Genomic DNA, 13,148 nt, shown 5'->3' on the forward strand with positions numbered 1-13,148 from the left:
TATTAATTTTTTTATTGCTAATTATAAAATTAAATTTCTGTATTATACTTAAAATTAACTGGGGTCAACGAAAAAAAAAAGTGAACGGTTTGGCAATTTTTTTTATTTTGCATTTATTGAAAGCTAAAACATAAAATCTTAAAAAATGCGAGGCATTGTTTTGTAAAGAATTTTACGGCTTTATCTAAAGATGTGAAAATTATTTTTAAATTTAATTTTGCCTTAGCAAACCTCGAAATTCTCACCCTCGTAAAAAAAAGTTTTTTTTACTGAAAAATTAACTTCAAAACTCCCAAAACTAAAATTATATTTTACTAAACAAAAAAGGCTGTTTTGTAGAAAATTTTAATACAATCAAGATTCTTATTTCAAAATTGAATTTGCTAGTTCCGGAAAAAAGTTATGAGCAAAAAATCAATATAAATTTTTTGGGGGGAGGAGTAAACATGCTAATTGCTCACACCTATGCATTAAGATAAGCGCGGTTAAACTGATTAATAGTTATTAATTATTTAAAACGTAAATAAATATGGCAGCCTTTGCTATTTATCTAAAAAAATTTAAAGCAAAATGACTCATGCTTACATTCGTAAAACGCAAACAACATACAATGAAGAGCAATTGCAACTTGCAGTAGAACAATTCAAAAAAGGCGAAATATCAAACTAAAAATAAAGCTTCAGAGGCATACAATATATCAAAGGCAATACTTCACAAGCGTGTGCACAACAAAGTTCAATCACATGGTAGAGGTATAACTACCGTGCTAAGTGCAGCATTTGAACTTGTTCTTGTTTCAGTACTTATCAGTTTAGCCAATTGGAGTTTTGGCAGAACCTTCGCAGAGGTCATCGCAATAGTTGGGGAATATTTAGTATCTACAAATCAAAGTCATCTGTTTCCTCTAAATGGTATATCAGGACGAAAATGGTATCAAAATTTCACGAAACGACGAAGTCATAAATTAAGCGTCAGAGTAGTAGGCAATATTTTGTCTCTCAGAGCTTCCTCTTATACCGAAGACAAAATAACAAGTTATTTCAATATATTTCAAAAACGATTTCTTGAAGCAAATATCAACTATAACACTGAAAATCCAATTTCTTGATGAAATCGGATTTTCAGACGATCAAGGTAAACAGCATGTAGGCTCGTTGCTAAACGCCCTTTATAATTGAATAGTAACAACGAAAAAGTTAACTACACAGTCGGTATTTGTGTCAACTCTACACCGTTACCACTCAGCTACCATTCGTAGTTTACAAACCAATATCACGTCTGTACAAAGACTGGTGTGTAGGAGGACCACTAAACACCGTATTTACAACATCCAAGTCGGGTTGGATGGAAGAGTAACAATTTATTCAATGGCTCACTAAAGTATTCATGCCGGCAAACAAATTAGTTCCAGGTAAATAGTGTGGTCTACTTAAATTGAGTTGTTAAATCAATTAATCAACTAATCAAATACTTTTTTAAATTACAGGTATTCACATTTTAGTCTTGGACGGACACGTCATACATGTTACTTACATGTTACGGACACGTCATACATGTTACAATGTTGCACGTATTTACATTGACAATAACATCAGGCTGATATGTTTACCGGCTCATTCATCCCACGTACTTCAACCGTTAGACGTAGGTGTGTATTGTCACGTTAAACGAGTTTGGCGCAAGTTACTTACATAATTTTATTTAGCTAAAAATTTCAACAACTTAACAAAAGAAAATTTCATTTAACTTCAAGCAAAACTTTTTAGCTCCAGTGACGCATTTGTACGAACACAAATAATCGCTCATCTAACATCAGTCAGCATCAAACTCCAACAATTCGCCAACTTCAAAATTTAACAACAACGCCAGTTACTCCTTCTCAAACGTATCAAGTGTTGCAACACTTCACAGAAAGACTTGAAGGCAATTTGAAAAATATTTTACAGCGTCACCATATTAACACGCAAAAAAAAAATCAAAAGAGTCAGCATTCCGAGAGTTGAAGGCCAGTGTCTAAGTACATCTGAGGTGTTCGAGAAATTAAATCAAGACGATGAGGCCAAAAAGTCAAAACAATTACAGAAACTCAAAATTCACTTCAGTGAAGCTTCAGATGAAACTCAGCAAGTGCAACGTTCAAAAAAATCGAGACAAGACAAAGACATCAAGAGGCGCAAAAAGTGTCGGAGAGTTTGGGAAGAAGCACTGCCAACTCAAAACAAAAATGGTACCAATGTGAAGCTTTTTGTTGCAAGTCTTGGTTTTGTCGATCGTTTTTACTCAAAAATACAAAATTGGTAAAGAGTTTTGCATGAAAAAATGCAGCGAACCTGCTTCTGCCGATGAAACTCTTTTTTTTATTTATAACTAGTTTTTTAATTAAAATAGTTTTTTGTAAACTTAACTTCTAATAAGATTAGTTTTCATTTTATGTTTAATTAATTTTGCTTGATTTTCTTAATATCCTTATTTAGTTTTAATTTTCTTAATATCTTAAAAAATTGTTATTAAAGATTAACTAGTTTACTTTTCTCCAATTATAAGGGGAAAAGTAGACAATTTTTTTGAAGATTTTCAAAATATTTATTCTTAATTTTTATATATTTATATAATGTAGAAAATTCTCTTTAAAACAAAAAAAAATAAACATAAAATATTTTTTCTTTAAAAAAAGTATTTGAATCTGAAGCTAAACCGTTTACTCTTACCCCAGTTTACTCTATATATTTTCAACTAAACGATATAATAATTAATTAAAAGCCAAGTAGAGGAAAAAAAGAGGTAGCCAGTTTTTATTTTAATTTTTTTATGTTATAATAAATAAAAATGTTTAAATGTTCAATAAAGAAAGCTATCGGTTTACAACTCTTTATACTTCAGTATACTGAAGTATACGTATACTAAATTAATACGGAAAAGAAAGAAAAAAAAAACTGCGATTTTATATATATATATATATATATATATATATATATATATATATATATATATATATATATATATATATATATATATATAAATATATTTTTAAATATAGACAAAAATAAAGGTATGATGTCCTGAATAAAAACTGTTTCAAAATGTTCGGATCTCGGATTGTTAAGATATTTCTTTTGTAGGTAGGAGCGCAACGTTTAGTGCGGTAGGACGCTGGTACATTTTCAGGCGTGCCCAACAAATTAGAGACAAGCGATATCCGAACTAACAAGTTATTTTTCCTGTATAGAATAAATTAATGTACGTGCTTGTAAAACATTATGTGCTGTTCAAACTTTAGTAAGCACAACGAAATTAATTTGGAATCTGCCTGTCTGTTGCCAACCTAAATGTATAATATATTTTTTATGTATAATATTTCATAATTCTTTGTGATAAATTAATTAAGTGGAGGCAGACAGTTTTACTATTATAAATCGCAAACAACATTAAAGTTGAACATTAAGCATTAAATTAAGGGTGCAGCAAAAGATGCATCGATCTTAAATATCGTTTGGGCATTATGTCAATAGAGAATTTTACGTAGTATTTTTTTCAAAATAATTTTATATTGCTATTTTTTAAGGCTCAATTTATTACTAATATTTAAATTTAAAATCAAACCGTCAACTCATGCTTATATTAAAAAAAAAACTTTCTAACACACTTTTAACAGACAGCTACTTAAATATTTACAAAGCAGTAATTTAACAGCTTAAAACACGATTACTTCAAGATTAAGTTTATTTGAAAAATTATTGTTGTGATTTTAATTATGTAATAGAAAACTAAAAAATATTTTCAAAACGTGCAAATGCTCACATAATTTTTTAGCGATAGTATTTTATCGGCAATTTTTTGTCTTGGCACGTTCTCCAGATTGTTGTTAAGTATCAAAATGATCATAGTTTATTGATATCACCAACATCAAAAAATCTCATCACTTATATCTAAATTGAAACCTAGAAAATCAATAGGCCAGAAGCAGTTTATGTAGCATTAACGGTTACATTTTATCTTAATAATCTAAATAACTCTGTCCACTTCTCATCAGTCCATATGTTTGATGATGATACTAATATCTTGCATATTAATAAGTCTCATCATTCCTTGTATAAGAATATAAACTTAGATCTAAAAGCTTTAGTTCAGTGGCTAAATGCAAACTATCTCTGAAATTTTTAAATTTCTCTGAACTTGGAAAAAACTGAACTAATATTTTTTTCATCTCCAAGACAAAAACTTTTGTACAACAATCATATAACTAAAATTAAAATTAATAATAGACGTTTATATCTGACACGTTGTTAAATATCTTGGTATTTTTATAGTATCGAACCTCTCATGGAATTTTTATATAGATGCACTCCGTAAAAAACTTAATCGAGCTAATGGCATGCTTACAATAGTTCGCCATTATATTGATAAAACCAACCTTAAGAATCTGTAGTTGGCAATTTTTCAGTTTCATCTCAATTACTGACAAATTGGCAACTGTAATATTAACAAATTGTTATCAGCACAGCGTTAATCAATCCGAATATCAAATTTTCAACTCCATATTATTTTTAACTCCATATTACAAAAACTTCAAAATTCTTCAAAAAACTTAAAATTCCTACCTTGTCAGCACTAGTAAAATTTGCTAATCTTCTTTTCGTTTTGACTCCCTTAATAAAATTTTACCTTCTTCTATTACATTCTTTTTCATGGAAACTTGATTTAAACATTTAACTAGAAACATCAATAATGGAAAACTAAATGTACCTCCCTATAAAACTTTGAGGTAAGTACTCAATTACACATCAGTGCATCAGTAAATGGAATCGAAATCTTGTGTGCACTGTGAATGAGTTTGAAAAATTAAAACTATAATATTATTTGTCTTTAATATTATAAACTAATATTAAAGACAAAATAAATTTAAACAAGTTTTTAAAAAAAAACTATTTTATTTTCTTATTGTTATTAACTTTTTTTAGTATTCTTATTTTTCTTTTTCTTCTTAGTATTTTTACAGAAACTTTATTGTCTTCGTCATTATTATTTATGGAAATTATATATAAATATATAAATAATAATTTATTGACAAGGAAGGAGTGACTTCTTCCTTGTCAATCAATTATTTATATTTATTCTTAATAATCATATCGTGTCTATTTGCACGTTTCGTGCAAAAAATATTTTGTCTACTCGCACGTTTTTCACTAGCGAATAGACTATATCTAATTATAGTCTATTCGCACGTTTTAAAAAAAGATAAACCAATCAGCTAGTTTTATTAAAGATTGAAAAACCTAAGATTTTTTTTTTTAATTAAGTCCTAAAGTCAAAATTATTCCGAGAATAGTTATTAGAATATAAAAATAATTTTTAAACATAGTCTATTGTTTGGCGCACATTTATAATTAGTGAGAAGTATCCAATGGTTCTAAACGTGTAAAATGAAAAGCGTATTATCTTGATTTAGTGACTTGCCATTTTTGTCGCAAAGAGCCGCTGGAGTTATATCGTGATGCCGAATACAAGAATACGATTGGTATGTTAATATTCCGAAAGTTTTTATAAATAAGATGTATACCATATTAAATATGTTGTGAGCCAGTCAGAAGTGTCAGAAGATAGATTGTATAACGTTTTCGTCGAACTTTATTGGTTTATCAAAATGAACTGTGTTCAAATATTCAATTGATGAACTCTCAGACTCCGGCTCAATTTTTGCTTGTTTTATTTTATACAAGAATCATCTGAACTTGAAGTGATCGAATTTTTTTTATTAGTGCCTTCCTAACGGTATTTACTGATGAACTGACTAGTTTCGCCATTTTTATATTTGCATCTTTATTTTTATTATTAAATCAGAATTTGCTGAGAGGTTTTTCTTTTTTCTCGAAGACGACCTTTTGGATTATTCCAAAAAAACCCACCTACTACTATAGTAGTAGGTGAATTTTTGGCAGCAGATTGAGGCGGTATGAAATCGGCGTCTCGGGTTTTTGTGTTCATCCTGAGCCCTTTTTTTTAGTTTTGTCAAACAAAATTCAAAATATGGATGATATATTGGTTTGATTTCAGCCTCTATATCATCAAATGCAGGCTTATATCTTTTGAATTTTTTTTCATGGAATAATGGAGCAATACAGTTCACACTCAACTTTTTTGATAATACAGACTTTTTAATATTTTTGATGTCTATAACTTGTAAACTTTTGTCTAAGGACAATCTTTCGACACATTTATTAACTTCTTTTTTCCAACAAGAATAAATTCCTACAACAAATTCAGATGGTTGTTTTTCGTAACAATTGTAATTAGAATCAAACACGGCAAGAATGTGACGACAAAACAAATTAAAGTAACTGAACTCGTCGCAGACGCATGTGACATGGTTTTCGTGGACTTGTACTAGCTTAGAAGCGTCGACTTTGTTGTTTTGAATAACCAAATAGCAATCGTTTTTATTGTCTGAGGTGTTTCAAAGACGGGTCACTGGATAATTGACTGTCTTGCATATCGTCCATTGCTCTATAACAAGATTCATGGCTTTTGAATTTAGCAAACTGTCTAACAAACCAAGAAGAGGCGAGATTTTTGTTTGAATGTTAGTACTTATCTTCATATTTTTTAGTGTGTTTTCCATTAGGCGAAGCAATAAATCTTTGATTAGATTAAAAAGAACCTCGATCATTTGATAGAATTTTATAGAATGCTTGGTTTCGCGATTTATTTTTTGGTGAAAAGCTTTGATGTGATTATTTGTTTGAGTTCCAAAGAGTAATTGACCCTAAATATTTATTCATTATTTTTAAATAAACGTCGTTTAAAACTAAAAAAACAACAATCATAAAAGGCCTATACCTTGCAAAAGAATTGAATCAAAAGTTTCTTGCACTTATTCCAATTGTTAAGAAAATATTCTTGAAAAGATTTTTGCGCGCTCAGAAGCAACTGTTGTAATTTTTGAGCATACGCCGACTCGTTATCAGCGTAAACAAGGTTGCTGCATTTTGACAAAAGCTCTTGATTTTTCTCAGCTGATATATCTTCTTTGGAAATAATGGTTCTGAACCACTTTATCACATGAAATGTGTAAAGATAAATTTTGATTCCTTTGAAGTGAGAGCCTATCAGCACAATGTTTTGTAAACCCTTGTCTTCAAATATACTTTGGATTTTTTCCGAATCGACCGCTGCATTAAATGATTCGAAAACAAAATTAACATTTTCATTTCATTCATTCTAAGCAGCGCAAAAAAAATTAGCAAGCTTTGCAAAGAAATATTTTGTGCGACCAACAAAAAAGGATGTAGTCTTCAGCGTTACAACAATACGCACCATCGAGGTGCGTAATTTTTGAATACTTATTAACCTATCTTTCTGAGTTTTGAGCATAAAAAAAGCAGCTTCACACACGTCCTTCTCGTTGATCCTACTTTTCACTGAATTCATTGAATCACTCGCCAGTTTTTTCATCAACTCTTCGAACATTTCGCTAGGTGTTTTATCGATTTGTTTATCCAGGGCTGTTGTTAAGTTGTAAATGCGTTTCGGTGTGGTTGCCGTGCCTTTTTGTTATTTATACTTAGCAATGTTTTAGCCACTTTACCTGTTGTTGGTGAATATACATTTTTTTAGTATGTATTCAAATTAGAATTGAAATTATTAACGTAGCTAGATTATCCATTTGGTAGGCCTGGGCAAAACATAATAAAACTTAATATTTTTGGTTAATGCCACGGATGTCTCTCGCCCAATCGCCGTTTTTTTAAAAACTCCTTGTCAAATTAGGAGTAGTTTATTGCTAAAAACGAATACAAACTAATAACTGTATTTGTGTTAAATATAGAAAAATGAAATAAATGTATAAAATTTCGTGTTTCGAAGGCCCTCTTTTCTTTGCAGGCCTGAAGCAAATGCTCCATCTGCACCGTGGTTAATCCAGCCCTGCTTATTACAATTACAAGTGACAGCTTACAACCTTGTTGAACTAATTTTAAAATTTCTTTTATTTCTGCTTTGGATGGCTTTCGATTAGATGGATATCGGGCGTAAAGTTCGGCTAAAACTAGATGGTTATGTGCGTTGTCTAAATTAAACTTAGAAATCACAAGCTTGTTCAAACTTAAATTGAATGACAGACAAAATTTGCATAGACAATTAATTTTCATTGATAATGTCTTACGCTTGCCACTCTTTGTATTTAAGTTTTTTCTCAGAAACCATGTTGAATACACCCAAACTTAATGCTCTGATACTTGAAAAGAGTAAACAAACGAAATTTATCAGGATAAGCGATCTTTATTCTATGAGATTTGATGACAGTCAGAACTTGGAAAGTGTCATCGCAATATTGCTGTAAAGTTTGTTTGAATTCTTCAACTTGATCGTTTCATTTTTATTTCGTTGTTCCATGCCTAAACAAATTTTTTTTAATCAAAACTTTACATTAATTTGTTAGATATTATTCAAATACTCGATTATTAATTACGTTTCAAAAACTAAACTTTTACACACACTTCAAGGGATCGTCCATAAAGTTCGTACGCTCGGAGAAGAAGATGGGTTCTGCAAATGGCGTATAAGAGATGGGTGGACAGTAGGTCAATTATATAATTATGGAGACACTAAATATCATAAAATATTGGGTTGGTAGCTTAAAAGCGTAAGTACTTTTAGGGAGGTAGAGGGTACTCAAAAGAGCGTATGGCAAAATGCGGATGGGAGGAATGGAGGGAAGGGGGGGGAGGGGGCGAAAAAAATTTGTACGCACTTTATAGACGACCTTAACTTAAATAGTGATTTGCTTCAGAAACTTTTTGTTGGTTGGAGAAATGCGGAATGCAAAACGTGCGAGTAGAGTATAATGATATATAGTCTAATTTCAAGTGTGTATCTTTTTATACTGACGTGCAAATAGACAAAGACAGCTGTTAATGAATACACATTTCTATTTGCACCGTGCTCTGACTTTTTTTTTTTTACTAAGAAATATATAGGTTTAATAAATGCGAGGTCATTCCCAGTTAACCAGCCCAACTGGGTCCCAGCTGAGATTGACTGGGATTGAGCTGGGATTACTGGGATTGGGTTCGGGCTGGGATTTGTTCTGGGTGCCAGATGGGTCCCATATGGTGTGAAAATAATGCCGCAAATAAAATCTGGGTTTTTATTGGGATCGGCATGGGCTTCCGTAAATGGTTTGCGGCTGGTTTGAATTGATGGAAGCGTGTATTTTCTAATCAAAGCTGTTTTTTTGGCATCGTTTTTATTAAAAAGTTTTGTTGAAATAAAATTACAAGATTCTTTTAAAATGTCATATGCAGTAAGAATTTGGAGTAAATATACACAGGAACTTCATTTGGTTTTTTTATTGTATTTTTGTAAAAAAAAATATTTACATAATAATATTATGTAAATATCAGTTTTAAATTTATTTACATATTATTAATATGTAAATAAATTTAAAACTGATATGTAACATATCAGTTTTAAATTTATATTAAAAGTGTAAATATGAAGAAAAAAAACGTGGCATACTCTTAAACTTCTTAAATGCTGTAAATTTCATAGCCATGAATAAGTTCAAGAGTGTGTCAACGTTTACTTTTTTACAGACTTGTAAAATGTTTTTTTATGTGATAGACAAATGTTGAAAATTTTTCAAATTAGTTTATATGGTTGACTTACAGTTATGGCTTAGTCACTGAGTTACGAAAATAAACTAAACTAATGTTAGTGTGTTTCGTTTTTAATTATCTTTTTCAAGCAAATCTCAATGTCACTTTACAAAATATGGTAAGGTTTTACTAAGTAACACTGTCGTATCTAAACTTTACATGTTATTTACAAATACATAAATATTTTACGTTTTTCTTTAAGTTATATAATTTATAATATATTACTTATATTATAAATACTGTAACTGATATTATAAGTTATAATATAAGGTTTTATATGAAAAAATGTTTAAATTATATTGTAAATTATTTGTAAATAATAGTAAGTAATAACAAAAATTATTAGGTGTTTTTCCATTTAACTTTATTTGTTTGTACTAACAAAATATTTCTCACGTTTACTTTGAAAATATTTGCAGTAACAGTAAACCTAATCCAGTAACTGACTATTTGAAAGATTTTGTTGCAGAATGGAAATATCTAGAAAAGTCACCATTTGAGGATAATAAAGGTCATAAGTTTATCGTAAAACTAGATGCAGTAATATGTGATGCCTCTGCAAGAGCATTTTTAAAGGTATGAAATCTCATACTGCATATCATAGCTGTAAGTGATGTTTACAAAATGGTTTGGAAAAATTGTTCTTCCTAATTTATCAGCTCCACTTAGAACTCACAAAAGTTTTCATATGCAAGCAGATAAAAAGCATCACATTGATGAATTGATATTTAGATTGATTTTTAGATTTATCATTTGGAATGGTTTCATCTTTTCCACTTGATTATATGAATTTAGTATGCTTAGGAGTAGTTAGAAGAATGATTAATCAATGGGTGCATAGGTGTAAAAAAAATCAAAGTTTATCAAAAAAATCATTAACAACCTTTTCTGAAAAACTAGTTTTATTTAAACATCATTTACCAAAAGAATTTTCACGCAAACCTCGCTCAATATGGGAATTTAAATGCTGGAAAGCTACTGAATTATGTCAGTTTTTGTTATAGACTGGTCCGGTAATTTTAAAAGGTACCTTGCCAAATGATGTTTATTTAAACTTGGATTTATCTGTTGCTATACGTACTCTTTTGAGTCCATCACTTTGTGAAAATTATCTTGATTATGTTAAAAGTAGAAGATTAAAAAAAGCTTGTGCGACGACCTCAGTTTTTGTGCTTTCAAATTGTGAGAAATATTTTTGAAGGGCATTTGAATCCCACTAATCAAGGTCAGTTCCCATACCATATCGTCACTGTTTGCAATATAAACAGTTTAATAGTGCTAAGTTTTTTGCTTTGATTAATGATTGTTTTAAAGTAAACATAAAAGTTGGTGTTATAAGAAATTTTTTACAAGTTCCAAATAGCGAATGCAATGAAGCCTATATTGTTTTTCAAAAATATGAACTTTTACAACCATTTTTTACAAATCCAATGAACTCTGACTTGCCTTCAATTTTTTTTGCAGAGAAGGTATCCTGTTTTAATAAAATATTCTTGATTGCAGATTTAGATTGTAAATATGTAAAGTTACCATTTAAAAATGGATTTGTAATTATTCCTCAGATGCATCTATACTAACTTTAATAAAATTTTATGATATTTCTTTACTTGCTTTTTTTATATATTCTTATTTATTGCATTCTATTGTACCTTTTTTTTCATTACATTCCGGGTACCCACAAGAAAATAACTGGGTTCGAGTCCGGGTACCTGGCAACAAGTCCATATTTAAAAAAGTGGTATAAAATCTTGAAAAATCTATGGGGTTACATTATTTTCACAAAATAATGTTGATTAATTTGCGCTAATTAAGTTTGCCTAATATATCAAGTTTCTTAATATTAAGTAATAATTAATAGGTTAATGTTTGGAATCACTTGCCGTCTTAACCGTCTAGGTTGTTAATGTTTGGAATCACTTGCCGTCTTTAACTTTTTAAAATACTTGATGATTTTCGCATAAACCTCGTTAATGCAAAAATCATCAAGAGCTTTAAAATTAAATCACACAAAAAATGGTTATTGACTCCATAACACTCTTAGACTTATATCAAAAAGTTTATTGGTTAAAGTTAAAACTTAAAGAAATCCTGTTAATAATATTTCAACACAATTTAAAGTACCACTTAAACATATAGTTACAGTATTTAAGGTAATTGTTATTAAACTTTTCTTTCATGATATCCGGTGCCGGGTACTGCAGAATTACCGGGTCCCCAGGTCTGAACCGGGTACCAGGCACATTTAGTCAAGTCTTACTGGCCTCTAAAAAACCCAGAAAGTTTTTCTAAGGCAAAAAGTCGGTGTTTAGAGGCAGAGTTAAATTGGCCTACTTATACTGCATGAATTTTGGCTACTGCTGGTAACTGTTTTTTTTTTTTTATAATTATATAAATTTTATTTTGCATGCCTTATACATATGGTTAGTAGTATTACATATGGTAGTATTTAAATTTTAATCATGTCATTTCACATTAAAACTGATGAAACAACTCTATAAAAGTCATTCCAAGTCAAGACAAACATTAATATTAAAAAATAATGTTGTTTTAGATTCACTTCCCGAGGCTTGTCAGAAAGTAATATTGGCTGAAGACACTTCGAACCTTGAAGTTGAAATTAACAAAAAACGAAGAAGGTGAGTTCCATAAAATTTTGTTAGTGTAGTCTATAAAAACTGTTCTAAATATTCTTGAGGAACATAGCAGTTAGAAATAGTAAATAAGGAAGTAAGCAGAAAGTTTCCTTCCTGCCTCCTTGATCTTACAAAGAGAGAACATAGTAGTAGTCCAAATAAAAGTTAGTTCTTTTGTAACTAATAGTTGTCTTGTCAACCTGCTAACCTAACAGACTACTTCTTTTTGGTAATTCCTGTCTTTTGAGACTTACGAACCTGCAATACCATACTACCATATCTTTATATATACATACTATATGTTTTATATATATGATATATTTATATATACAATTATTTATACTTATATGTATATATGGCTATATGTTTATATATGCAGCAGTGTCTACTCAAATAATTTATTAATTTCTTTAAATAATTTATAAAATATTTAGAATAAATGTTTTAAAAGCTGATAAAAGCGACACAAGTGAAGTTGAATCTGATAGCAGTGAAGAGTTTATTGAACAGTAATCTTTTGCATTAGCGATGTTAATGTTGATATTAACAAATACATATGTGTGTATATATATATATATATATATATATATATATATATATATATATATATATATACATATATATATACATATATATATACATATATATATATATACATATATATACATATATATATACATATATATATACATATATATATATACATATATATACATACATATATATACATGTGTATATATATACATATATATACATATATATACATATATATATATACATATATATATATACATATATATATATATATATATATATATATATATGTATATATATATATGTATATATATATATTATATATATA

At 29.2% G+C, this 13,148-nt stretch overlaps 2 long non-coding RNA genes across 2 annotated transcripts in view; one reads left to right on the forward strand and one right to left on the reverse strand.

The window, feature by feature from the left end:
- The window catches only part of LOC136089345 (uncharacterized), a 40,673-nt gene extending 36,051 nt beyond the window's left edge, over nt 1-4,622 (reverse strand). The window contains exon 1 of the long non-coding RNA XR_010642974.1: nt 4,599-4,622. This is a non-coding gene — a long non-coding RNA (uncharacterized LOC136089345). The remainder of the gene's footprint in view (nt 1-4,598) is intronic.
- Nucleotides 584-2,438, forward strand: LOC136089463 (uncharacterized). The gene is made up of 2 exons (XR_010643077.1): nt 584-1,411; nt 1,487-2,438. It is a non-coding gene; the product is annotated as an uncharacterized LOC136089463 (long non-coding RNA).
- Nucleotides 4,623-13,148: the final 8,526 nt, after the last annotated feature.

Source organism: Hydra vulgaris, chromosome 13, assembly GCF_038396675.1.
Source record: "Hydra vulgaris chromosome 13, alternate assembly HydraT2T_AEP".
Lineage (NCBI taxonomy): Eukaryota > Metazoa > Cnidaria > Hydrozoa > Anthoathecata > Hydridae > Hydra > Hydra vulgaris.